At 39.7% G+C, this 27,951-nt stretch overlaps 1 long non-coding RNA gene across 3 annotated transcripts; it reads left to right on the forward strand.

Annotated features, from left to right (window-relative positions):
- LOC142545059 (uncharacterized) lies at positions 1–27,879 on the forward strand. Of its 3 annotated transcripts, XR_012820213.1 has the most exons (4): positions 1–294; positions 27,121–27,186; positions 27,535–27,638; positions 27,770–27,879. It is a non-coding gene; the product is annotated as an uncharacterized LOC142545059 (long non-coding RNA). The 3 variants fall into 3 exon arrangements; XR_012820214.1 differs by lacking the exon at positions 27,535–27,638; XR_012820212.1 differs by lacking the exon at positions 27,535–27,638 and having other exon boundaries at positions 27,773–27,879.
- The last annotated feature ends 72 nt before the right edge of the window (positions 27,880–27,951 follow it).

The following is a 27,951-nucleotide window of genomic DNA, read 5'->3' on the forward strand; positions in this document are numbered from 1 at the left end:
CTCGTTTCTTCTTGTCTCTTCTCTTCCATCCATTTTTTTTCTTCTCCATCGTGAGTAGCTACTCGTCGCCTCTGGCTGCTAGGAAGTGGGTCTCCATAGCTCTCCCAAGTTAGCCCAGGAAGTCCCTCAGCTCTCCTTGCCATAATCATCATAGAGGAGCTTGTTTCTTGTTACCATGTTTCTTCCAAGTTGCTGCGTTTCCTTTCCAGCTTCTTGATTTCTATTTTTCTTGGTTCTTTAGAGTGTAAAGAGGTTGATTCTAGCTTTATTTCAGTTCAAGGGAAGCTTTTGAAGGTAATCTCTAAGCCTAGGTTTTCAAAATTTTATCCATGGAAGAAGTTGGTTTCTGTTTTTCGAGTTGCAGGTTTTTGGCTTCTGATTTTCGGGTTTTTGTGCGGATTGCACTAAGAATCTTGACTTGTGGTTCAAATAGCACTTATAGCTCTATGTGTCAGCTTTCTATAGCCACTGACAAAATGGAATTTCAATTAAAAACGGATTTGATATGATTTTTCTACTAAAATGTGTCAAAATGGAATTCTGTGTTGGAGCTATGCAGCGTAGCTACTGTAATTCAAGTTTATGACATTTTTGCTCTCGGATTCTGGAATTGAGATTCAAATAAGAGTTGTAGAGCTATGCGTTTTCTTTGTATTGATATAAGATTCGTTAAATTCCATTAAGAATTGAGGTCGTTATGCTCATTTGCCGAAACTGCTCAGTACAGACTTCTGTCCGTGAAGTGTGCATGTAGTAGCGCCTTCTAGTAAATTCTGGGATTTATCTGTTAGGATTCTGGAAATGGTTTCTTCTAGGAAAACTTATATATTTGAGTTGTCTTTCATTTCCAATTGGCGTATATCGATTTGAGTCAATGATGAGTTAGATATGAATTTTATATTCATAAGTGTCTAAACTAAATCTGTCACAGACCTTGCATCTCATGGTTGTTGGTTTTGGGCGTTGTTCAATGTCAAGATGATTGAATTTCATTTTGATGTCTTCTGATTAAATATGGAATTTTGAGTCAGGATTCCAGCCATGTATGATAAGTATGTTTTGGTTAAGTTTTGGTTGAGTTATGGCCTTACAACCGAGCTTAGGTCCAAGCTGGAATTAGTAAATTGTTTTTGGCTAAAAGTTGAATATTTATTTGATGGTAATTAATTATTTGCCACAGGCTTTAGTAGCCAGGAAGCACCGAGGAGTTTATAAACTATTGTGGTAATTTAATTTGAAGGTTAAGGTACGGATTGATCGATTCTTTACAGCGTCTATAACAACGTGTAATTAAATTGATGTGATTTTATGAAAACTATGTGTTTATGTGCTCTTTGTGCTGTTTGGGTGTATTTTAGGATTATTCCTCATTTTTAAAATTAAATGTGAGTTTTTAATATATTGGAATAATTTGTGAATTTATATGCATTGTTGAACACGCATTCATATCGAGCCATGACTCCGTTGTTTCCGAGATCTCTGTTTACTCTTGGATGAGTTATTTAGACATCAGAGCCGAGGGCGTTTGAGCGTCACACCTCTGATGACTAGCGGAAGAGCCAAGCAGTTCTTCAGACTGACACCCCTGACGCAGATGTGCAGGGCCGAGGGCGTATTTGACACGTCACACCCCTGGCACATGTGGCCATAGTTGTTGCTTTCGTTTCCTTGGATCCAGTTTGATATCCGAGATTATTGGTACCCTACATGCATTGCATTGCATTGATTTTATTATATGTCATTTATTTATGCTGTAATTTATTTGATCTTCGTACTGGGGTTTGACCCCTGTCCCTCGGGGCTGCTGTGGTTTGTTTTGTGATTCCATAGCCTGTTATACAGGTGGTTCTGATGCAGCTGGCGGAGCGTCTGTTGGTGGAGCCCAGCGAGTCAGTTTGAGTTTGGAGTCCCCAGATATTTATACTATATACTGAGTCATTTTCCGAGTAGATGCCTCGTGTATTTGTATGGTTGTATTTTGAGTGTTGGATCCTATTTGGTGTGATCGAGCCTAGTCGGCTCTGTGTGCGATTGGTATTCTGTTTGTTTTATTGGACTCTATTTTCGAGTATAAAGGTTTTGTTGTGTTGTTTTAATTTTTTTGGTATGTCCTATTTAAGGGAAGGTCATGCCGAAATTTCTGTAGGCTTAAAATGGAAAATTTTTACACGTTTTTGCTGTTTACGCTAATAAATCCTGGTTGTTTGATAATTAAAAATTAATCAGGAGCACGGGCCCTCACAGTTGGTATCAGAGCGTAACTGGAATATGCTCGAATTAGAGTCTAGGACACTCGAGTTTAGACACAAATAAATAGATTTCGTATTTGATTTATTACTTGCTCTTTATTTGATTTGCATGCTATGATTATTAACTTAGCTGAGATAGAGCTGGTAGTGAAGTAAGTTTGACGCTTCGTTTATTTGTACCTAGTGGAGTAAGTTTTAATTTTCCTTGAAACCCTTCAGTGCTTACTATTATTTTCTGCTTGTGGATTAATCCTTGTGTCTTGTAGATGGTACAGGGAGGAAGAGGCAGAAAAGGAAAAGAAGTTATCCAAGAGTTCGAAGCTCAAACATAGGAAATACTGAGGGTATTGGCAAAGGTAGACGTGGCCGCTCTAGAGGAAGGGCAAATCAAAATGTGAATATAGAGATAGAGGTGGAGCAGGAACCACCAATTCGTCGAGAAAGGCATGTTGCAAGAAATGTGGAAGTTGATCGTGAAGTTCAGCAGCTGACCCAAAGAATGAGAGAAATGGAGTTAGTGATTTCTAAATTCCAAGATATGCGTCCTCCAAATTCTTTGGAAATGAAGGTGGCGAAAAGACAAAAGTGTGGCTGAAGAGCATGAACTATTTGTTTAATCTGGTGAAGTACACTCCGGAGCTGAGACTCAAATTAGCTGTTTACCAACTCAAGGATCGAGCACAACTGTGGTGGGAAGCCACAGAGGAAGCAATCCGAGAATCTGGTCAGATAATTTCTTGGGAGGTATTCCGTACTCATTTTATTCAAGAATACTTGCCTCCATCTTATTATTCTTCTAAGGAAGTCGAGTTCAATCAGTTGGTTCAGGGAAATATGTCAGTGGGAGAGTAAGCCTCTGAATTTTCTGCTCTACTAGCTTACGTACCTCATGTTTCTAATAGTGATCGTTCCAAGCTTTCGCGTTTCATGCAAGGACTGAATCGGACGATACATACATTGGTTATGACTGGAGCACCAACTACTTATGCAGAAGCGGTAGAGAAAGCAAAGAATATTGAGGCTAGTTTGCTTTGGGGAGGATCACAACAGGTTCCATCTTTTACTTCCCAAGGGTCCGGGAGTAGCATTCAGATGCCAGTGGGCATACCTCCTTATCAGCCTCCACAATCAAACCAGCCACCAAAGTAGCAGAAATTCAGAGCTAAAGGAAAGCACTTTAAGAAGAAGTCTTACAGCAGTTCATCTAGTTCAGGTAGTTCTAGGGGAGGAAGATCTAGTGGTTATGTTCGAGATTCTTGTGGGAGATGTGGAGGTAGGCATCCTACTACCGAATGCACAGGAGTTCAGGGAGACTGCCATACATGTGGATTACCGGGACATTATGCGAGATTTTGTCCAAATGGGGGAAGACAACAGTATCAACCCTCGCAATTTAGCCAGTTTCCGAGAGCCCCTGTGCCTAGACCATCTACTCTACAGCTTAACTACCAACAGCCAAGAGGATCTTCTCAGCAGTACTTTCCAAGACCTCAGTAGGCTAGGGTGCATGAGTTGACATAGGACCAGGCTCATGAGACGCCCGGATGGGTCATTGCAGGTATATGCTTTATTTTTTATCATCCTGCACGTATATTGATAGACACTGGAGCATCTCATTCATTTCTGTCTGCTGCATTTATCGATGAGCATGAGATAGCTACTACCTTGTTGATGGATACAGTGTCTGTGTCTACCCCTGCTGGTGTGTATTTGATGTCTCGTGAGATAGTTCTGAACTGTGTGATTAGATTTGATGATAAACTTATGATAACTAATCTAATCAAATTGTTTATGTCTGACTTCGGCTGTATTTTGGGAATAGATACTTTGACGAATTATCGAGCCACCGTTGATTGTTTCCATGGAGTTGTCAGATTTAGACCTTATTATGGCCATAAGTGGAACTTTTATGGTAATGATTCTCAGTCATGCATTCCATTAGTGTCAGCAATGGAAATGTTTAGACTGCTATCAGCATTCGGCAGGGAATGAAGGATTCATGATTTATGCAGTTGATGTCACACAGGAAGAAATGTTGAAAGTTTCAGATATTCCTGTGGTAAAGGATTTTCCTGATGTATTTCCTGATGAAATTCCTGGCTTTCCGCCCCAAAGGGAAATAGATTTCAGCATTGAGTTAATGTCAGGGACGAACCATATTTCTAGAGCACCGTATCGTTTGGCTCTAGCGGAGTTGAAAGAACTCAAGGAACAATTACGAGACTTACTGGGGAAAGGTTATATTAGACCAAGTATGTCACCTTGGGAGCTCCAGTATTGTTTGTAAAGAAGAAAGACGGGACGATGAGGATGTGTATTGATTATCGGCAATTGAATAAAGCTACAGTGAAGAATAAATATCCTCTCCCACGTATCGATGATTTGTTTGATCAGTTGCAGGGTACATCCGTGTATTCCAAGATCGATCTTCATTCTGGATATCATCAGCTTAGAGTTAAAGAGGAACATGTTCCTAAAACTGCATTTCGGACACGTTATGGGCATTATGAATTCTTAGTCATGCCTTTCGGATTGACTAATGCTCCAGCAGTTTTCATGGATTTGATGAATCATGTTTTTCGAGAATTTTTAGACAAATTCATTATTTTCTTTATCGATGACATTTTGATTTATTCAAAAACAAAGAAGGAACATCGAGAACATTTGAGACTAGTACTCCAAACACTCAGAGCAGCACAATTATATGCTAAATTTTCTAAGTGTGAATTTGGTTGGACAGAGTAGTATTTCTAGGTCATGTTATATCCGCTCAGGGAGTTTCAGTGGATCCCAGTAAAGTCGAAGCTGTTATTAATTGGCCAACACCAACAAATGTTTCTGAGATTCGCAGTTTTCTAGGATTAGCAGGGTATTATAGGCATTTTATTGAAAGATTTTCCGTTATTGCAAGGCCTATGACCCAATTAATGCAAAAAGATCGACGTTTTGTGTGGACTGCAGAATGTGAATCAAGTTTTCAAACTTTGAAGGAAAAGTTGACAACAGCTCCAGTGTTAGCTTTACCTTCAGGCTCAGGTGGATTTGTTGTGTGTACAGATGCTTCTCTGGATGGACTGGGATGTGTTTTAATGCAAAATGGGCGAGTTATTGCATATGCATCTCGACAGTTGAAGCCACATGAGACTCGATATCAAGTTCATGATTTAGAATTGGCTACCATTGTGTTTGCGTTAAAAATATGGCGTCATTATCTGTACGGTGAACAATTTGTAATTTTTTCTGATCACAAGAGCCTTAAATATCTTTTCACACAGTCCGACTTGAATATGAGACAACGTAAATGGATGGAGTTGCTTAAAGACTTTGATTGTGAGATTCAGTATCAACCAGGGCGAATGAATCTAGTTGCAGATGCACTTAGCAGGAAAGCTCAAAACGCTATGCTGACATCTCTGAATATTTCTAAAGTCTACGAGCATTTGGGAACATCAGGATGGACTTATCAAACAAGTGGAGATTACTTTATAGTTTCATCTATCAAAGTCGAGCCACATATAATATCAACTATTAAAGCAGCGCAGAGAACTGATCCACACATTCATAGATTGAAAGAATTGGTTCAAACCAATCAGTCAAATAAGTTCAGTGTTGCCTCAGATGGTAATTTGCGCTTTAATGAGAGACTTGTGGTTCCTAATTTGATAGATATGAAAGAAGATTTATTACGTGAAGCACATTGTAGTAGACATAGCATTCATCCAGGAAATCGAAAGATGTATCATACTTTGAGAGCTCATTATTAGTGGGAAGGTATGAAGAAGGAAATTTCTGATTTTGTGGCTAAATGTTTAACTTGCCAATAGGTTAAAGCTGAACGAATGAGACCTGGCGGTATGTTAAATAGTCTTGAAGTACCACACCGGAATTGGAAGCACATTGCTATGGATTTTGTGACACACCTACCTCGTTCTAATCGTGGTTGTGATGCAATTTGGGTGATTGTTGATAGATTGTCTAAATCAGCCAATTTTATTCCATATGACCGTACTTGTACTTACAAGAAAATGGCAAAATTGTACATTGATCATGTGGTAAGATTGCATGGTGTGCCAATAACCATAGTATCAGACCGTGATCCAAGGTTTACTTCGAAGTTTTGGAGTAGTTTGCAATCATCTTTGGGTTCAAAGTTGGCCATGAGCACTGCTTATCATCCCCAAACAGATGGTCAATCAGAAAGAACCATCCAGACTCTAGAGGATTTGTTACGAGCAGTTGTAATGGATTTCAGGGGTGGTTGGCAAGAATCATTGTCTTTTGTCGAATTCTCTTACAACAATAGTTTTCAGACAACGATCGGTATGGCACCATTTGAAGCTTTATATGGCAGAAAGTGTAGATCTCCGATTTGTTGGGAAGATGTGGGAGAACCACAGATGTCTAAACCAGAGTTTGTACAAGAAATGAAAGATAAAGTTGAATTGATCAGAAAAAGAATGAAAGCAGCCCAGGATCGTCAAGCAAGTTATGCTAATAAAAGGCGTCGGCCCTTAGAGTTCCAGGTTGGCGATTATGTTTTCTTGAAAGTATCACCGTTTCATGGTACTATGAGATTTGGACGTAAAGGGTAGTTAGCTCCACGTTATAATGGTCCGTATGCAATTGTTGAGAGGATTGGCACTTTGGCTTATCGTTTGGACTTGCCGCAGAGTTTGTCTGTGATACACGATGTGTTTCATGTATCTATACTGCGGAAGTATGAGCCAGATCCATCTCATGTTTTGAGTATCGAGGATGTGGAGTTAGATAATTCTCTAATTTATGTTGAGCATCCAGTTCAAATTCTTGATCGTAAAGAGAAGCAACTCAGGAACAAGACGATTCCTTTGGTTTTGGTGCAGTGGAGTAGACATGGGATAGAAGAAGCTAGATGGGAGTTAGAGTCTCGAATGCGTCAAGAGTGGCCTCACTTGTTTGAAAATATGATGAATAACACCATGTACTCAGATTTTCCGATGTATTATCAATGATAAATGTTTTAACCACTTTGTGTATAAGTGTTGTGTACATTAGATTTCGAGGACGAAATCTTTTATTAGGAGGGGAGAATGTGAGAACCCAAATTTAATTATTCGGTATTTGGCAAGAATTAGAAATAATTATTTTAAAGTGCTAAATTAAAATAATTAAGCCAAATAATTATACTTGTGTGTTAAAAATATGTATTAGAAAAAATATCGGAATTATAGACGATATTAAAATACATATCGATGTTTAATAGCACACAGGAGTTGTAAATATTTGGATCGGGTCACATTCTAGCAATTGGGCTAAATCATTCAAATACATGTATATGTGTATATGGATATGTGTTTATAAGGAAGCCCATTTGCCCCAAGCCCAATCCATTTCTTCCTTTAAGTTTCTCGTTTCTTCTTGTCTCTTCTCTTCCATCCATTATTTTTTCTTCTCCATCGTGAGCAGCTACTCGTCGCCTCTGGCTGCTAGGAAGTGGGTCTCCATAGCTCTCCCAAGTTAGCCCAAGAAGTCCCTCAGCTCTCCTTGCCATAATCATCATAGAGGAGCTTGTTTCTTTTTACCATGTTTCTTCCAAGTTGCTGCGTTTCCTTTCCAGCTCTTGATTTCTATTTTTCTTGGTTCTTTAGAGTGTGAAGAGGTTGATTCTAGCTTTATTTCAGTTCAAGGAAATCTTTTGAAAGTAATCCCTAAGCCTAGGTTTTCAAAGTTTTATCCATGGAAGAAGTTGGTTTCTGTTTTTCGAGTTGCAGGTTTTTGGCTTCTGATTTTTGGGTTTTTGTGTGGATTGCACTAAGAATCTTGACTTGTGGTTCAAATAGCACTTATAGCTCTATGTGTCAGCTTTCTATAGCCACTGACAAAATGGAATTCCAATTAAAAACGGATTTGATATGATTTTTCTACTAAAATGTGTCAAAATGGAATTCTGTGTTGGAGCTGTGAAGAGTAGCTACTGTAATTCGAGTTTATGACATTTTTGATCTCGGATTCTAGACTTGTGATTCAATTAAGAGTTGTAGAGTTATGCGTTTTCTTTGTATTGATATAAGATTCGTTAAATTCCATTAAGATATGAGGTCATTATGCTTATTTTGCCGAAACTGCTCAGTACAGACTTCTGTCCGCGAAGTGTGCATGTAGTAGCGCCTTCTAGTAAATTCTGGGATTTATCTGTTAGGATTCTGGAAATTGTTTTTTCTATGAAAACTTATATATTTGAGTTTTCTTTCATCTCCAATTGGCGGATATCGATTTGAGTCAATGAGGAGTTAGATATGAATTTTATATTCATAAGTGTCTAAACTAAATCTGTCACAGACCTTGCATCTCATGGTTGCTGGTTTTGGGCGTTGTTCACCCAATATAGGCTACGTCCACGGAGCTTCTACAATTTTTATAACCTGGAAGAAATATTACAACAAATGTATACACCAATACACTCAATATTTCTCACTCCCAAACCCGAGTATACCGAGAAAATAATTTCTCTAACTCACACAGGAGAATTCTCGCACTCAAGAAAAAAATACACTCATTTTTTCTATGCGCTCTCTTTTTTATCAAAGCTGAAAAGCTTTTGATTTTTGGATACAATAACTGAAGGAATTGAGCTCTATTTATAATCGATTAATTCGTTCAGTTTTGTTATCATAACGATGTGGGATATGTGGGAAAATATGTTTTAATTATTATATTATTTAATGTGTGGGCCCTACCTCATTAAATCATACCTAACAATTCTCCCACTTGAAGACTTGATTCAATCATGTCTTCACACCATCAGTGCAGCAGCTCATACCTCCTTTGTTAGTCCAGGAGACCAACTGAAGTCAAACGCAACTTCAGTTTTTTAATGATAACAGCCTTCGTGAGTATGTCAGCTGGATTCTTGCTTCCAGGAATCTTCTCAAGCTTCAAGACTTCATTCATCCGATCTCTAAGGATCCTCATTCCAAGGATTTGTTTTGCAGTACCCAAATCCTTCAAAGAAAATTCCTTTGATAACTCTTTCTCAAGTTTATCAATCTCCTCCAGACAAGCTCTTGCTATCAACATATCATCTACATATATCAGTAGTATGATATAATAACCATCAAGCTTCACATAACAATATTGATCAGCCTGATACCTCAGAAAACCATCATTATTCATTACACCATCAAACTTCTTGTACCACTATCTTGAAGCTTGTTTGAGACCATAGCTCTTCTAAAGTTTGCACACCATTTTCTCTTTCCATCGTAGTTCAAATCCCTGTGATTTATTCATTTCTTCATCTAGCTCACCATGAAGAAACGTCGGCTTTACATCTAACTGTTCCAGATGTAAATCTTCTTTTACCATCAATCCAAGTACAGTCCTGATAGTAGTTAACTTTACCACCAGAGAGAAAATATCAGTGTAACCAATGACTTACTTTTCACATTTTACAACAAGTATTTCTTTGTACCGCTTGCTACCGTCATGTTCTAACCGATACTCCCACTTGCTATGTAAAACTTCTTTTACCTTCAGGAAGTTCTGACAATTCCCACATGTGATTGGATGACAGTGAATCCATCACATCTTCCATGGCTAACTCCCATTGTTTAAAGGTCTCATATACATCCGATTTATTTTTCACAAAATAAACCCAAAATTTCCTGCTCGAATCGTCAACAGTAGTGCCATAATATCTTGAGTGATCTCCAAGGGATGTCACATGAGATGGTCCACATACATCAGTATGTACCAGTTCCAAATCCGTCGATTTCGGTTTTCTAACCTCTTTTGAAAAGCTCACCTTTTTTTGCTTTCCAAAAAATACAGCTTCACACGGATTGTGTTCAACGATCTTTAATTCCGGTAGCTTTCCATTTGAAACAAGCATTTTCATTCCCTTCTCACTCGTATCCCCAAGCCTACTATGCCATAGACTTGAATTAGCTCCAGTATCCACAGCCGCTAATTTATTTCTCAAACTGGAAGTCATATAAAGTATTCCAGTTTTCTTTCCTCGAGCAACAATCATGGCTCCCTTTTTCACTTTCTAGGAACCATCTTCAAAGGTCACCACCTTATGACCTTCGTCGTCAAGCTGTCCCACTGAAATCAGATTGTGTGTCAACTTTGTTACATGCCTTACTTTGTTGATTTTCCAGACAGATTCATTTGTCATCTTCATCCGGATATCACCCATACCAATTATTTCCCAAGGTTTTCCATCAGCCAGGAAAACTTTACCGTAATCTCCCGCAATGTAATTATCGAATACATCACGATTACCAGTGGTATGAAACGAAGCTCCCGAGTCCATAACCCAAGAATCAACCGGGCTTTCCATGGATAGTAATAGAGCATCATGTACATCCTCAGTAACAACATTAGCGTCATTCTTTGTTGATTTTCAATTCTTTTTCAAGTGACCAGTCTCACCACAGCTCCAGCACTTCACATTCTTTTCAAATGTGTTGTTGTCTTTTCCATTTCTTGACTTGGACCTTCCATGCCATTGGTTGAAACTCTTTTCGCCACTCCTGCCCTTTCCTCTGTTCTCGAGATTTAGAGTAGATCTCGATGATGTTCCTTCACCCGAATCCATCTTGCGAACTTCTTCAGCAAGAATTTGATCTCTGACATCATTGAATTGTAGCTTTCTTTTTCCAACAGAGTTGCTAACCGCTGCCCGCATCGGTTCCCAATTGTCTGGTAAAGACGCCAAAAGAATAAGTGCCCGAATCTCATCATCAAATTTAATTTCAACCGATGTTAGCTATGAAACAATCGTGTTGAATTCATTGATGTGTTTAGCCACCGATGCATCTTCTCTCATCTTCAAGTTAAATAACTTCTTCATGAGATGTACTTTATTATTTGCTGATGGCTTTTCGTACATGTCCGACAAAATGGACATCATTTCCTCTGTTGTTTTTGCCTCCGCCACGTTCTTCGTTAGGGTCAATCGTATTACACCTTACACTTGTCGGTCAAGAAGCTTCAAGTCATCATCCTCCATCTTTTCCGGTTTCTTTCCAGATAGAGGTTGATGCAACTTCTTGCTATACAAATAATCTTTTATCTGTAACCAACGAAAAATCTGTTCCGTCGAACTTGTTGATTCTCGGTCCCGATCCATCATCTCTGGCCATCACTTCTCTAACCTTAACAAAAAATCTAGAAAATCTTTTATGATATGGAAGATCAGACAAAGCTGCAACCACAGAGCATACTCAGAATTCTTAAGAATTTTCACAACAAGGCTCTGATACCAGTTGTTGGGAAATTGCACCGAAGCGATGCCGATCAAGATGATAATAGTACCCAAAAATACGAAATAAAATAATCAACAAGAACACAAAGATTTACGTGGTTCACCCAATATAGGCTACGTCACGGAGCTACTACAACTTTTATAACTGGAAAAAATATTACAACAAGTGTATACACCAATACACTCAATATTTCTCACTCCCAAACCCGAGTATACCGAGAAAATAATTTCTCTAACTCACACAAGAGAATTCCCGCACTCAAGAAAAAAATACACTTTTTTTTCTATGCGCTCTCTTTTTTATCAAAGCTGAAAAGCTTTTGATTTTGGGATAAAAAAACTGAAGGAATTGAGCTCTATTTATGTAGAGGCCCGAAATTCGTACTTGAAAATTTGCGAAAAAATTTAAAATTTTCTTTTTAAATAATTAAAATGCCTCATAAACTGATAAAAAGATTCAATGTTTAAAGTAACAGCGGAAGTAAACAATGTTTTCAAATAACAACTTAAAATAATTCAACAAAATAAAAATGCTGAGTTCGGAATAAAAATAGCAAGTGCTGAAAATGAGGTCCTTGGGTTCCACTACTGCCGACCCAAGATGGCTCACTGGTCCCCGCCCTCGATCCCGACCTCATCAGTACCTACAACAATCAAGTCTAGTGAGTCTAAAGACTCAGCATGCATATATCGTAAATAACAAGTAATAATAATAAAATTGCATGCATCGTAAAAATATCATGAGTCTGGCGTAACGTAAAAATATCATGTCATGAGTAATTATAATACGTGCACAACTGAACTGAAAATCATAAGTGAACTGGTTGCTCAATCGAGCCCTGTAATAAAATAACATGTCATAAATTTTCTGTTGGGATTATGTTCTACGCAAGTGGCCCCTTAACTGAACTGAACTGGATCGCCTGATCAGACTAAACCACAGTATACTGGGCGGTAGAGATCATCACAGCCCTTGGACTAGATATCCGTACCAATAAATGAACTGAACTGAACCTGTAAGTGACCACCGGGTGAAGTAATAATCCCATGATAATGAAGTGACCACAAGCAATATCGCATAAATCTCAAAAATGAATATTTTATATTTTTGCACGTAATATAATTAAATAACATAATTAAATATCCTGTATTAATTTTACCGAATGAGTTGGATCGTTCCCAGGCTCGCTGCGACTTAAATCTAACATGAAAAATATGCAAATGATTTACTCGCTCAAACTTGGTAATTGACTCCAAAAACGAGACAATTACGCCCAATGACTTGGTATTTAATCATGACTCCGTGCCAACCCAAACCAACACTAAACCATCATTTAGTCATGATTAAAATACACTTAAAATGATGAAATAATGCTCCTAACATGTCAGTATTTCGAAATTTGGTGAATGGAGGCCAAAAACATGAAACGCTCTTTCGAGAGTCACTTTGGCACATTGCACCGTAAATTTTCGTACGCCCTCTAAACTTGACCAAATCACAAACGGAAAAAAACTTGACCTTCCTAACTCAATGGGGTACTGTTCAATCTAAGACCGTAGGCTAAAAGCCAACCAAGAACTCGAAACACACCTCTGAACCGAAGCACAACTTGCTGTCACAAAAATACAGCAGCGGCGCTTGCGTTTCTTTGCGTTGTTTGCAAGGTTAATGGCCATTGGGGCTTGAACCACCGACCATAACCTCTTCCCAACATCCTAAGGGTTGGCTTGAACCATGGCTAAGGGCCCTAGGCCAGCCAAAATCAAATCAACACCATGGATCACCCGAACTTCCACCCGAGAGGCGAACCTGCGCGCGTGGGGCGAGTTGCTTTGTTTGCTGTCATGGACCATTCCAGCGGCCATTTGATTGACCATGGCATGATCTAGACATAGAGGGATATGGTATGGACCGTGGCTAAGGGCCAGATGCCAAACAAGATCCATACCAACCTAATAACCGAACACCAACTCATGCAGAAAATGAAAGGGATCGAAGGGGGTGTTCTTGTTTATTTTTAAAAAACCGATTGGGACGTGAACCAAGCCATGAAAGGGCATCTTGGTCATGTCCTAGACATGCTAAGGAAGGGTTTAAACTAGGGTACAGGCCCAAGATCCAACCAAGATTCGAACCATCCTTAGACAAACAAAACCAGAATTTTCGAAATCCAATTCTGCACTATGGGGAGGTTGCTGTCATTTCGTTTTGCTGAGGGAAAAATGGCTTAAACCAATGGACTAATCCCTTCCTAACACACCCTATAACACTCCTAGAAGCAGCCTGGAAAGCCTGGACTCGAGCCAACCACCTGAAACCGTCAAAAGAAGCCAAGCCGTGAGGAGCACAAGGAAGACAAACTTTCTGTACATGTTTCATTGTGAATGGAGGCCAAAAACATGAAACGCTCTTTCGAGAGTCACTTTGGCACATTGCACCGTAAATTTTCGTACGCCCTCTAAACTTGACCAAATCACAAACGGAAAAAAAACTTGACCTTCCTAACTCAATGGGGTACTGTTCAATCTAAGACCGTAGGCTAAAGCCAACCAAGAACTCGAAACACACCTCTGAACCGAAGCACAACTTGCTGTCACAAAAATACAGCAGCGGCGCTTGCGTTTCTTTGCGTTGTTTGCAAGGTTAATGGCCATTGGGGCTTGAACCACCGACCATAACCTCTTCCCAACATCCTAAGGGTTGGCTTGAACCATGGCTAAGGGCCCTAGGCCAGCCAAAATCCAATCAACACCATGGATCACCCGAAATTCCATCCGAGAGGCGAACCTGCGCGCGTGGGGCGAGTTGCTTCGTTTGCTGTCATGGACCATTCCAGCGGCCATTTGATTGACCATGGCATGATCTAGACATCAAGGGGTATGGTATGGACCGTGGCTAAGGGCCAGATGCCAGACAAGATCCATACCAACCTAATAACAGAACACCAACTCATGCAGAAAATGAAAGGGATCGAAGGGGGCTGTTCTTGTTATTTTTAAAAAACCGATTGGGACGTGAACCAAGCCATGAAAGGGCATCTTGGTCATGTCCTAGACATGCTAAGGAAGGGTTTAAACCAGGGTACAGGCCCAAGATCCAACCAAGATTCGAACCATCCTTAGACAAACAAAACCAGAATTTTCGAAATCCAATTCTGCACTATGGGGAGGTTGCTGTCATTACGTTTTGCTGAGGGAAAAATGGCTTAAACCAATGGACTAATCCCTTCCTAACACACCCTATAACATTCCTAGAAGCAGCCTGGAAAGCCTGGACTCGAGCCAACCACCTGAAACCGTCAAAAGAAGCCAAGCCGTGAGGAGCACAAGGAAGACAAACTTTCTGTACATGTTTCAAAAATGTGCTGTCAAATATTTCGGTTTTTACCTCATAAAATCTTTATCATGAAAGGTTTAAAATCATATTATAGCTTTATTGAAGAGTGAAAGGAAAAATATAAACATGCCTTGGTTTGTTTCGAATGAAAAACAAACGAAACGACGACGCGGCGCGGCGGAGACGGAGTGTTCTTCTTTCCTACTCGATTTTTCTCTCTTGTTTCTTGCTAGGAGTCTCACGATTTTTGCTCTGATTAAGCTCTGAATTTCGGTGATAATGGTGGGGACAGAATGGCTAGGAGTGAGGGGAGTTTACTAATTAAATGGGATACAAAATGGCAAGCTCCTCACTTTCTATCCTAGTTGTTAGCTAGATAAGGAATGAGGTGTCATTAGGTGGGATTGAGGGGTGATATGATGACCGATTCCTCCTACTCAAACAAGGCTAAGATATTGATTGATTATTAATTAATGGTGATTAAAAATGAAAGGGTTATCATACCAAGAAATAATAAGGAAAGAGTCAAATGTGATGAGCTGCCAAAGAAATATTAAATCACCTATGAGGTGGTCGAAATTATGCTATTAAGTGGAGGAAAAATATTGCTTAAATAATGTATTTTAAATCTTTATTGTTTTATCTGCCCATTAAATATTTTAGTGAATTGAGAAATTAATTATTGAACTTTATTTACTACTTATCTCAAATTATTAAATTATTTCTCAAACATTCTTTTACATTAAATTGACTTATTATTTATCTTAATAAATTCTAAGAATATTTTCTTAATATTAAATTTTATCTCAAAACTCCAACTCCAGTCCGGCCTCACTTAATTAACTGAAAGGATATTAGTTAAACTACTGCATAAAAAAAATAATTAAATTAAAAAAAAAGAATTTAGTTACTCATGCAATAACATCATTTTAATTTAAATACTGGAAATTATGCATGGCTTAGACGTAGTCCGATTTACGGGTTCTACAACTCTCCCCCCTTAAAAGAAATTTCGTCCTCGAAATTAAAACTTACCGAATAACTCGGGATACCGACTCTCATCTCTGGCTCAGACTCTCACGTAACTTCCTCCTCTGAATGATTAAGCTATTTGACTTTCACTCGCTTAACCAGCTTGTTCCGAAGCTTCTTTTCCTGTCTGTCTAAGATTTGCACTGGTCTCTCTTCATAAGACAGGTTCGGAGTGAGCTGCAACGGCTCCAAGTTCAACATTTGCGAAGGGTTTTCCATATACTTCCTCAGCATAGAGACGTGGAACACATTGTGTACTCTGGCCAGATTCGGCGGAAGAGCAACACGATAAGCTAACGTCCCAACTCTGTCGAGGATCTCGAATGTTCCAATGAATCTCGGACTGAGCTTCCCTTTCTTCCCGAACCGCATGATACCCTTCATAGGTGCTACCTTCACAAAAAACATGGTCGCCAACGGCAAACTCTAGCTCTCTCCTCCGCTGATCCGCATAACTCTTCTGTCGACTCTGAGCTGTCCTCATCCTATTCCGGATCTTGACTACTACATCGGCAGTCTGCTGAATAATCTCTGGACCTAACTTTGATCTTTCTCCTACTTCATCCCAGTGAATAGAAGATCTGCACTTGCGACCATACAGTGTTCATACCGAGCCATACCTATAGACGACTGGAAACTGTTATTATTGGTGAACTCCACTAATGGCAAGTTCGACTCCCAACTCCCAGAGAAATCCATAACACAAGCGTGGAGAAGATCCTCCAAAATCTGAATAAACCTGCTCTGACTGCCCATCTGTCTGAGGGTGGAAAGCTGTGCTAAATAACAAATTCGTACCCATAGTCGAATGCAAACTCTTCCAAAATGAAGAAGTGAATCTGGGATCTCTGTTAGACACTATAGAAACTGGAATACATGAAGTCGGACTATCTCCCGGATATACAACTCTGCATACTGAATCATGGTGAAAGTCTTCTTGATAGGCAAGAAGTGCGCTGATTTGGTAAGACGATCAACAATCACCCAGATAGCATTTGATCCTCTGACTGACTTCGGCAAACCGGTCACAAAGTCCATGGTGACATTCTCCCACTTCCACTCGAGAATGGGAAGAGGCTTGAGCATACCTGCTGGTCTCTGATGCTCTGCTTTCACAAGCTGACATGTCAGACACTCGGATACAAACCGTCTGACGTCTTTCTTCATACCAGGCCACCAATACAATAAATACAGGTCTTTGTACATCTTCGTACTCCCAGGATGAATAGAGTACGGCGAATATGGGCCTCAGAAAGAATATCTGCTCGGATAGAACCCACTGCTAGGAACCCACATTCTGTCGCGATATCTCACTATACCGTCGCTGACTGTATACAACACTGCCCTTGGCCTCATCCCTCTACTTCCACTTTGTCAACTGGCTCATCTACTTGACTGACCACTGTGAATATGATCTAGAAGAGAGGACTGAATAGTCAAGGTAGATAGGCAGGGAACTCTACCGAGGATAAGTATCTAGATCAAACCTCTGCATCTCAGACTGAAGAGGTATCTGAATCGTCAAATGAGCCATCACTGCGACCTTCCTGCTCAATGCATCCGCAACTACATTATCTTTGCCCGGGTGGTAGCTAATGTCACAGTCGTAATCCTTCACTAACTCCAACAACGTCTCTGACGCTGTTCAGCTCCTTCTGTGTAAAGAAATACTGAGGCTTTTATGGTCGGTAAATATCTGGCACTTCTCCCCATACAAATAATGTCTCCAAATCTTCAAGGCAAATACCACGGCGGCCAACTCTAGATCATGGGTAGGGTAGTTCTTCTCATGGGTTTTCAACTGTCGGAGAAGCATACGCTATCACTGTAGAACCCGAAGATCAGATTACGTATAAGCCATGCATAATTGCTACTCTTTAAATTAAAAATGAATATTTTATATATATATGAAGTGTTTGAATTTATTTTAATAATTTTAAGTCATGATATTATTTTAAAGGTAGATGTCTAGTTTATTCTTTCAGGATAAATACGCGAGGCCGAACCCGAGTTGAGGGATCAGAGCTAAGATTAATAATAAGATTAATAATAAGAAAAAATATTCCTAAATTTAAATTAAGTCAAAGAATAATTTAATTTAAAGAAAACGAATGTCTTTGGGATTTAATAAATTAATAGAGCTACGTTGGTGAATAAGTTCTTAGGTTAATATATAATTAAGGTTTAAAGTAAAATGTGTAAACAATGGAGGATGAATTAATCTAAGTATAATATATTCAAGAAATTAAACATAGCATTTGATATTTAAATTGAGGTCATGCAATGCCATGTAAGAGCTTATCCTAAATTAAGGTGTTAGTTCACTAAAATGTATAATAAGTATTTAAAACCTTAAATAATAAAAACGCAAGTTTAAGCCATAATATACCATGCAAATGAGTAATAATATTCGGTCAAGACAATTCAAAATTTTAGTAACCCCATTCAAGTCACTCCTAATGGCTTTATAGTATATTCATTTCCCACTTTTAAGTTATCAATTATGAGTAATGCAAAAACAATAATTCCCTTAAAATTTTCGCAACCCATTAGCCTAACATAAACGAGGAGTGCAGCAAGATTTAAAATGAAAAGTTTCGGCAGCAAGAAGGTGAAAGAAATCCAAGTGCCATTCAAAATTCCCCCACTTGTAACCCCCATCTAAATGCACTTCAAGACCCATTTATCACCTCTTGTAACCTTCATCTTCTTTACCTAGCAGCCTCCATCCACAAACTTCGAAATTAACAGAAGGATCAGCTGATAAAAATCGTGCAACAGCAGCAGAAATAAGAAGAAGAAACCAACTCCGTTCCGCCGCTCGTATTCATCGTATTGATTTGTTTTCTTCAAAACAAATTCCAGGCATGTATATATGGTTTCTTTGCTCTTCAATCAAGTCATATTAGATATTTTAAATCAGTATATGATCAAGCATATGAGATAAAACGAAATATACCAGCAACTTGCAAGAAATCTGTATAAGGCACTCACGGCTCTTGTTTTTGTGCTTCACGGGTTGGATTTTTGTGTTGTTTACAGGGGATTGCTCGATTCCAGGCATTCATGGATGCTTCTAGGAATGTTTTAGAGTGTGTTAGGGTGTTTTTGGTTCGTTGGTTTACATCCATACACGCACAAACAAATAAATGACAGCAACTTTCCCTTAGGTGCAGAAATGAGTCACGGTTTTGGTCATTTGGGTGGTTAAGGTGAGTGTTCGAATCTTAGCTGTCCTAGGGACTGTAGCCATGGTTAGAACCCTCACTTATCATGTCTAGGACGTGACCAAAGTGTCTTTTCAAAGCCTGGTTTGTGGTTCCATCAGATTTTTAAAAGCATCACAAGCATCATTCGATTTCTTTTAGTTTCTGAATTGTGTTAGTATGGTTTCGGTTTTTGGGTGTTGGACGGATTGTGGTTGGCTTATAGCCCATAGCCATGGTTCATACAACACTCCATTATGTCTAGATCGAGCCATGGTCGATCAAATGACCCTTGGAACGAGACAAGACAGTAAAATATATTTCATTACAAGACTCCACCCCAAGGGGTGCTCTCGGCTGGTATTCTGTTCTTGTTCTAGGCGGTTGCTTGGGTTGTGGTTGCTTTTAGCCCTTAGCCATGGTCCAAGCCATGCCTTAGGATATTGGTAAGAGTCCTTGGTTGGTGTTCAAGCCAATGGTCATTAAATTTCAGAGTTTATACCACAAATACACAAGCTGCTACTGCTGGATTTTTGACAGCAACTTTCATTTCGATTTTGTTGCTTGTTTGAGTTCTTGGTTGGCTTTTAGCCCATGGCCTTGGACTGGACAGTACCTTAATGAGTTAGGAAAGTCATGTTTTTGGCCGTTTGTGATTCGGTTGAGTTTTGAGGTCGCACGAGAATTTACGGTGCAAGGTGCCAAAATGACTCTCGGAAGAGTGTTTTATGTTTTTGGATTCCATTCACCAATTTTTTTTTTTTTATCATCATGAACATTTTTCAGTAGGTTAGGGGTATTTTTAATCATGGTTAAATGTCGGTTTAATGTTGGTTCGGGTTGGTACGAAGCCATGATTAAAATCAAGTTATTGGTTCTAATCATCTCGTTTTTAGTTCGATTGTTAAGTTTTGTCAAGTTAGGATTTATTGCATGTGTCACATATTAGAATTAAGTCGCAGCAAGCATGGGAACGATCCAACTCATCCGGTAAAAATAAGTTATATTATATACGTGCAAAAATATAAAATTTATTTTTGAGATATATGCGATATGTCTTGTGGCCACCTTATGTTTATGGGTTTGGAAGTCGGTAGGCGCAACCGAGGACCTCTCCACCCGGTGACTTACGACCGGTTTACGATTATGTATGGGTATGGATATCCAGTCCAAGGGCTGTGGTGATCTCTACGCCCAGTATACTGTGGTTTAGTCTGATCAGGCGCTCACGTTATGTTATGGGCCACTTGCTTAGAAACATTATCTCTACAAAAAAAATTATGATATGATATGACAGAGCTCTATGGAGCAAAGCTTTTACGTGTGATTTTCAGATATGCACGTGGTTATAATTATTCATGATACGATTTTCACTGCACGTTTTACGATACTTTATTTTTACGTTGCATGCAATTTTATATATATTACTTGTTATTCACGATATATACATGTTGAGTCTTTAGACTCACTAGACTTGATTGTTGTAGGTACTGATGAGGTCGAGACGGAGGGCGTAGACCAGTGAGCTATCTTGTGGCAGCAGTAGAAAACCCGAGGACCTCATGTTTTGGTTTATGCACCTTTTATTATTCAAACTCAGTTTTAATACGTTGGATTATTTTTAAATTGTTGTTTACGTTGGATTATTTTTAAATTGTTGGTTGAAAACAATATTTGCTTCCGCTGTTATTTTAAAGTTAAATTATTTACATGTTTTTTATAAATGAGGCAAGATAATTATTTATTTAGAAAATTTTTAATAATTCCGCTAAAATATGAATACGAAATACGGGCCTTTACAATCACCTTCCCATGCTGCATCAACACTGCGCCCAAACCGAGCTTCGAAGCATCGGTATACAAAACAAAATCTCCGGGCCCTAACGGCATGGCCAAAACTGGTGCTGAGATAAGAGCTTGCTTCAAAGTATCGAAGCTCTTCTGACACTCATCGCTCCACACAAATTTAACATTCTTCTTTGTAAATGATGTGAGTGGAACGGCAATAGAGGAGAATCCCTGAATAAAATTCTGATAATATCCTGCTAGCCCGAGGAAACTGCGGATCTCTGATGCATTCTGCGGCACAACCCAATCTCTGACTGCTGCAACTTTCGCTGGGTCTACCTCAATACCGCTGCTAGAATGCCACTAACCATGCATTTTACGATTTCTATTTGCAAGGTCTGCAACAGTGGTCAGATGTCTGCTGTGATCCTCCTGATTCTTCGAGTATACGAGAATGTCTTCTATGAACACTATCACAAACTGGTCAAGATACGACTGAAATACGCGATTCATGAGATCCATGAAGATCGCTGGCGCATTCGTCAAACCGAACGGCATCACAAGGAACTCGAAGTGGCCATAACGAGTCCTAAAAGCAGTCTTGGAAACATCGGCATCTTTCACTCTCAACTGGTGATAACCGGAACGCAAGTCAATCTTCGAGAATACCGAAGCTCCCTGCAACTGATCAAATAAATCTTCAATCTGCGGAAGTGGATACTTGTTCTTCACTGTCACCCTGTTCAACTCCCGGTAGTCAATGCAGAGCCTCATAGAACCATCATTCTTCTTCACAACCAAGACTGGTGCGCCCCATGGAGAAAAACTCGGGCGAATGAACTCCTTGTCCAGAAGTTCCTGAATCTATTTCTTAAGTTCTGCCATTTCTGTCGGTGCTAGTCGGTACGGTGCTTTCGAAATCGGAGCCGTACCTGGCATAAGCTCAATAGAAAACTCCACATCTCTCCCGGTGGCATACCAGAGACGTCCTCAGGAAAAACGTCTAAGAAGTCTCTAACAATCGGAACATCTGAAGCTGACTGACTGGGTGCCTTGGGACAGATATAAAAGTTGCTAAAAACGCCCGACACCCTCTATGCATGAGCTTCCTAGCCTGGACACAAGGTATAATGCACGGTAAAAAAGTACATGTCTGGTTCGAATAAGAACTGCGTCATCCCAAGAGGTCAGACTAGAACATATCTCCGCTGGAAGTCAATCAAAACACTGTTCCGCAATAGCCAGTCCATCCCTAGAATGATGTCAAACTCTGGCATCGGCAGTACGATAAGATCCGCATAAACAAGATTGCCATGAAGCTCGAGGTCTATGTCTCGGATCACATTGGTAGCTGTCATCTCATCTCCAGAAGGCAGTACTACTGAATACGCCACATCTAACCCAACGGTCTTGACCTTGAGGAAGTTAGCAAAGACTTCCGAAATAAACGAGTGAGTAGCCCCTGAATCTATCAAGGCTTTCGTAGCGGAACCGGATATAAAAATTCTCCCTGAAAGATTGGAACTCTAAGTTGAACCCAATAATTACAAGAACTAAACTTATAGTCATGAAAAGGCCAGAGTTCTCCTAAACTAAATTCCCAAAAATAACACTGATTAGAGCATGCAATCCTATCGTCAATTCTATGTTCAAAATATTAACCCAGATTCCCAAAACATCGAATTTCAAATATAAACTTAAAGCTGTAAGATACCTGTCATGAGCATGGTGTCTGGGTTCGTCTCCGCTGCATGGAGATCAAAGACTCTGCCTTGGGTAGGCAGACTTCCCTGTGGGCATTGCGGTAGCAAGTGGTCTGGACTACCACACTTGTAACACTTCCCGGAACCATACATACATGCTCCAGGATAGCGGCGTGAGCACTTGGGACAGATTGGGTGCTCAAAGGTCCTTGGGACTGCACGTCCTTGTTGCAGCTGCCTCTGACCTCTGTTCTTGGGTGGGCCGTGGAAAGGCCTCTTGTTCTGATGCTGCTGCTGAGGAGGAGGAGGATGGTGTGGTACTGGAACCGGTCGCTTACCCTAACGATCCCTCTCAATGTCATGATGGTCCTGCTCTGCAGCTAGAGCTCTGGAGATGGCAACATCATAAGTAGTAGGGCCAGCCACCCTAACATCGCGGCGCAAGATCGGCCGCAGACCATCCATAAAATGCCTCAGTTTGGCTACAGCATCATTGGCGATCAGGGGCACAAAGTGGCAACCCCTCTCAAACTTACGGATGAACTCCGTAACAGTCATATCTCCCTGCCTCAGGGTCATGAACTCCCTGGTCAATCTGGAACGCACCTCATCAGTAAAATATTTGGAGTAGAATACCTCCGTGAAGCGCGTCCAACTCAGTGTAGCCAAGTTCAAAGCTACTGATGCTCCTTCCCACCATAGGCGTGCATCTCCTCCGAATAGATAGGTGGCACAACGAACTCTGTCTGCATCTCCAAGCTCCATGAACTCGAAGATAACCTCGAGGGACTTAATCCAGCCCTCGGCAATCATGGGATCAGACGTCCCTGAAAACTCCTTCGGACGCATCTTCATAAACCGCTCATAAGTAGCCTCGGGCCCTGTCGGCCTGGCTGCCACAGCATTGTTCCCCGCAAACTGTGCGAAGAACTGAGTCATCCCAGCTAGCATCTGGGCATTCATGTCAGGTGGAGGGGGTGGAGGCCCGTTCCTCTCCTGTCTCTGATCCTCCCTGTCCTCCTGGCGAGGCTCATCATCTCTCGCACGCTCAAGAATGCATCTAGGGGGCATACTGTTCCATACATAACCCATACGTAACTAACATGCATAATTTCCATAATTTCTTTAAAATTTTAAATAACTACTGAATAATCAAAATCTGAACATAAAATAGTTCATGAGAACATGTTGTTAAAATATTTCATGCTGTAAACGAAATGCGTAAACGTAAAACTTACATACCAAAGACGTGACTTCATGAGCTTCTCGAGGTCACTAGTAGTACAACCCTTTACAAGAACATAGGCTCTGATACCAGCTGTAGAGGCCCGAAATTCGTACTTGAAAATTTGCGGAAAAATTTGAAATTTTCTTTTTAAATAATTAAAATGCCTCATAAACTGATAAAAAGATTCAATGTTTAAAGTAGCAGCGGAAGTAAACAATGTTTTCAAAATAACAACTTAAAATAATTCAACAAAATAAAAATGCTGAGTTTGGAATAAAAATAGTAAGTGCTGAAAATGAGGTCCTCGGGTTCCACTACTGCCGACCCAATATGGCTCACTGGTCCCCGCCCTCGATCCCGACCTCATCAGTACCTACAACAATCAAGTCTAGTGAGTCTAAAGACTCAGCATGCATATATCGTAAATAACAAGTAATAATAATAAAATTGCATGCATGGTAAAAATATCATGAGTCTGGCGTAACGTAAAAATATCATGTCATGAGTAATTATAATACGTGCACAACTGAACTGAAAATCATAAGTGAACTGGTTGCTCAATCGAGCCCTGTAATAAAATAACATGTCATAAATTTTCTGTTGAGATTATGTTCTACGCAAGTGGCCCCTGAACTGAACTGAACTGGATCGCCTGATCAGACTAAACCACAGTATACTGGGCGGTAGAGATCATCACAGCCCTTGGACTGGATATCCGTACCAATAAATGAACTGAACTGAACCTGTAAGTGACCACCGGGTGAAGTAATAATCCCATGATAATGAAGTGACCACAAGCAATATCGCATAAATCTCAAAAATGAATATTTTATATTTTTGCACGTAATATAATTAAATAACATAATTAAATATCCTGTATTAATTTTACCGAATGGGTTGGATCGTTCCTAGGCTCGCTGCGACTTAAATCTAACATGAAAAATATGCAAATGATTTACTCGCTCAAACTTGGTAATTGACTCCAAAAACGAGACAATTACGCCCAATGACTTGGTATTTAATCATGACTCCGTGCCATCCCGAACCAACACCGAACCATCGTTTATTCATGATTAAAATACACTTAAAATGATGAAATAATGCTCTTAACATGTCAGTATTTCGAAATTTGGTGAATGGAGGCCAAAAACATGAAACGCTCTTTCGAGAGTCACTTTGGCACATTGCACCGTAAATTCTCGTACGCCTTCTAAACTTGACCAAATCACAAACGGCCAAAAACATGACCTTTCTAACTCAATGGGGTACTTTCCAGTCTAAGACCATAGGCTAAAAGCCAAACAAGAACTCGAAACACACCTCTGAACCGAAGCACAACTTGCTGTCACAAAAATACAGCAGCGGCGCTTCCGTTTCTTTCGTTGTTTGCGAGGTTAATGGCCATTGGGGCTTGAACCACCAACCATAACCTCTTCCCAACATCCTAAGGGTTGGATTGAACCATGGCTAAGGGTCCTAGGCCAGCCAAAATCCAAGCAACACCATGGATCACCCGAACTTCCACCTGAGAGGCGAACCTGTGCGCGTGGGGCGAGTTGCTTCGTTTGATGTCATGGACCATTCCAGCGGCCATTTGATTGACCATGGCATGATCTAGACATCAAGGGGTATGGTATGGACCGTGGCTAAGGGCCAGAAGCCAACCAAGATCCATACCAACCTAATAACCGAACACCAACTCATGCAGAAAATGAAAGGGATCGAAGGGGGCTGTTCTTGTTTATTTTTAAAAAACTGATTGGAACGTGAACCAAGCCATGAAAGGGAATCTTGGTCACGTCCTATACATGCTAGGAAAGGGTTTAAACCAGGGTTACAGGCCCAAGAGCCAACCAAGATTCGAACCATCCTTAGACAAACAAAACCAGAATTTTCGAAATCCAATTTTGCACTATGGGGAGGTTGCTGTCATTTCGTGTTTCTGAGGGAAAAAGGGCTTAAACCAATGGACTAATCCTTTCCTAACACACCCTATAACATTCCTAGAAGCAGCCTGGAAAGCCTGGACTTAAGCCAACCACCTGAAACCGTCAAAAGAAGCCAAGCCATGAGGAGCACAAGGAAGAAAAACTTTCTGTACATGTTTCAAAAATGTGCTGTCAAATATTTCGGTTTTTACCTCATAAAATCTTGATCATGAAAGGTTTAAAATCATATTATGGCTTGATTGAAGAGTGAAAGGAAAAATAAACATGCCTTGGTTTGTTTCGAATGAAAAACAAACGAAACGACGACGCGGCGCGGCGGAGACGGAATGTTCTTCTTTCCTACACGATTTTTCTCTTTTTTCTTGCTAGGAGTCTCACGATTTTTGCTCTGATTAAGCTCTGAATTTCGGTGATAATGGTGGGGAGAGAATGGCTTGGAGTGAGGGGAGTTTACTAATTAAATGGGATACAAAATGGCAAGCTCCTCACTTTCTATCCTAGTTGTTAGCTAGATAAGGAATGAGGTGTCATTAGGTGGGATTGAGGGGTGATATGATGACCGATTCCTCCTACTCAAACAAGGCTAAGATATTGATTGCTTATTAATTAATGGTGATTAAAAGTGAAAGGGTTATCATACCAAAAAATAATAAGGAAAGAGTCAAAGGTGGTGAGTTGCCAAAGAAATATTAAATCACATATGAGGTGGCCGAAATTATGCTATTAAGTGGAGGGGAAATATTGCTTAAATAATGTATTTTAAATCTTTAGTGTTTTATCTACTCATTAAATATTTTAGTGAATTGAGAAATTAATTATTGAACTTTATTTACTACTTATCTCAAATTATTAAATAATTTCTCAAACATTCTTTTACATTAAATTGACTTATTATTTATCTTAAATAAATTCTAAGAATGTTTTCTTAATATTAAATTTTATCTCAAAACTCCAACTCCAGTCCGGTCTTACTTAATTAACTGAAAGGATATTAGTTAAACTACTGCATAAAAATAATTAAATTTAAAGAAAAGAATTTAGATACTCATGCAATAACATCATTTTAATTAAATACTGAAAATTATGCATGGCTTATACGTAGTCCGATTTACAGGTTCTACAATTTATAATCGATTAATTCGTTCAGTTTTGTTATCATAACGATGTGGGATATGTGGGAAAAGAAGTTTTAATTATTATATTATTTAATGTGTAGGCCCCACCCCATTAAATCATACCTAACATGATAAGTATGTTTTGGTTAAGATTTGGTTGATTTATGGCCTTACAACCGAGCTTAGGTCCAAGCTGGAATTAGTAAATTGTTTTTGGCTAAAAGTTGAATATTTATTTGATGGTAATTAATTATTTGCCACAGGTTTTAGTAGCCAGGAAGCACCGAGGAGTTTATAAACTATTGTGGTAATTTAATTTGAAGGTTAAGGTACGGATTGATCGATTCTTTACAGCGTCTATAACAACGTGTAATTAAATTGATGTGATTTTATGAAAACTATGTGTTTATGTGCTCTTTGTGCTGTTTGGGTGTATTTTAGGATTATTCCTCATTTTTAAAAATAAATGTGATTTTTTAAATATATTGGAATAATTTGTGAATTTATATGCATTGTTGAGCACGCATTCATATCGAGCCATGACTCTGTTGTTTCCGATATCTCTGTTTACTCTTGGATGAGTTATTTAGACATCAGAGCCGAGGGCGTTTGAGCGTCACACCTCTGATGACTAGCGGAAGGGCCGAGCAGTTCTGCAACTGACACCCCTGACGCAGATGTGCAGGGCCGAGGGCGTATTTGACAAGTCACACCCCTGGCACATGTGGCCACAGTTGTTGCTTTCGTTTCTTTGGATCCAGTTTGATACCCGAGATTATTGGTACCCTACATGCATTGCATTGCATTGATTTTATACATGTCATTTATTTATGCTGTAATTTATTTGATCTTCAGACTAGGGTTTGACCCCTGTCCCTCGGGGCTGCTGTGGTTTGTTTTGTGATTCCATAGCAGGTTATACAGGTGGTTCTGATGCAGCTGGCGGAGCGTCTGTCAGTGGAGCCCAGTGAGTCGGTTTGAGTTTGGAGTCCTCAGATATTTATACTAATATTGAGTCATTTGCCGAGGAGATGCCTCGTGTATTTGTATGGTTGTATTTTAAGTGTTGGATCCTCTTTGGTGTGATCGAGCCT

This window comes from Primulina tabacum, chromosome 5 (genome assembly GCF_025594145.1).
Source record: "Primulina tabacum isolate GXHZ01 chromosome 5, ASM2559414v2, whole genome shotgun sequence".
Lineage (NCBI taxonomy): Eukaryota > Viridiplantae > Streptophyta > Magnoliopsida > Lamiales > Gesneriaceae > Primulina > Primulina tabacum.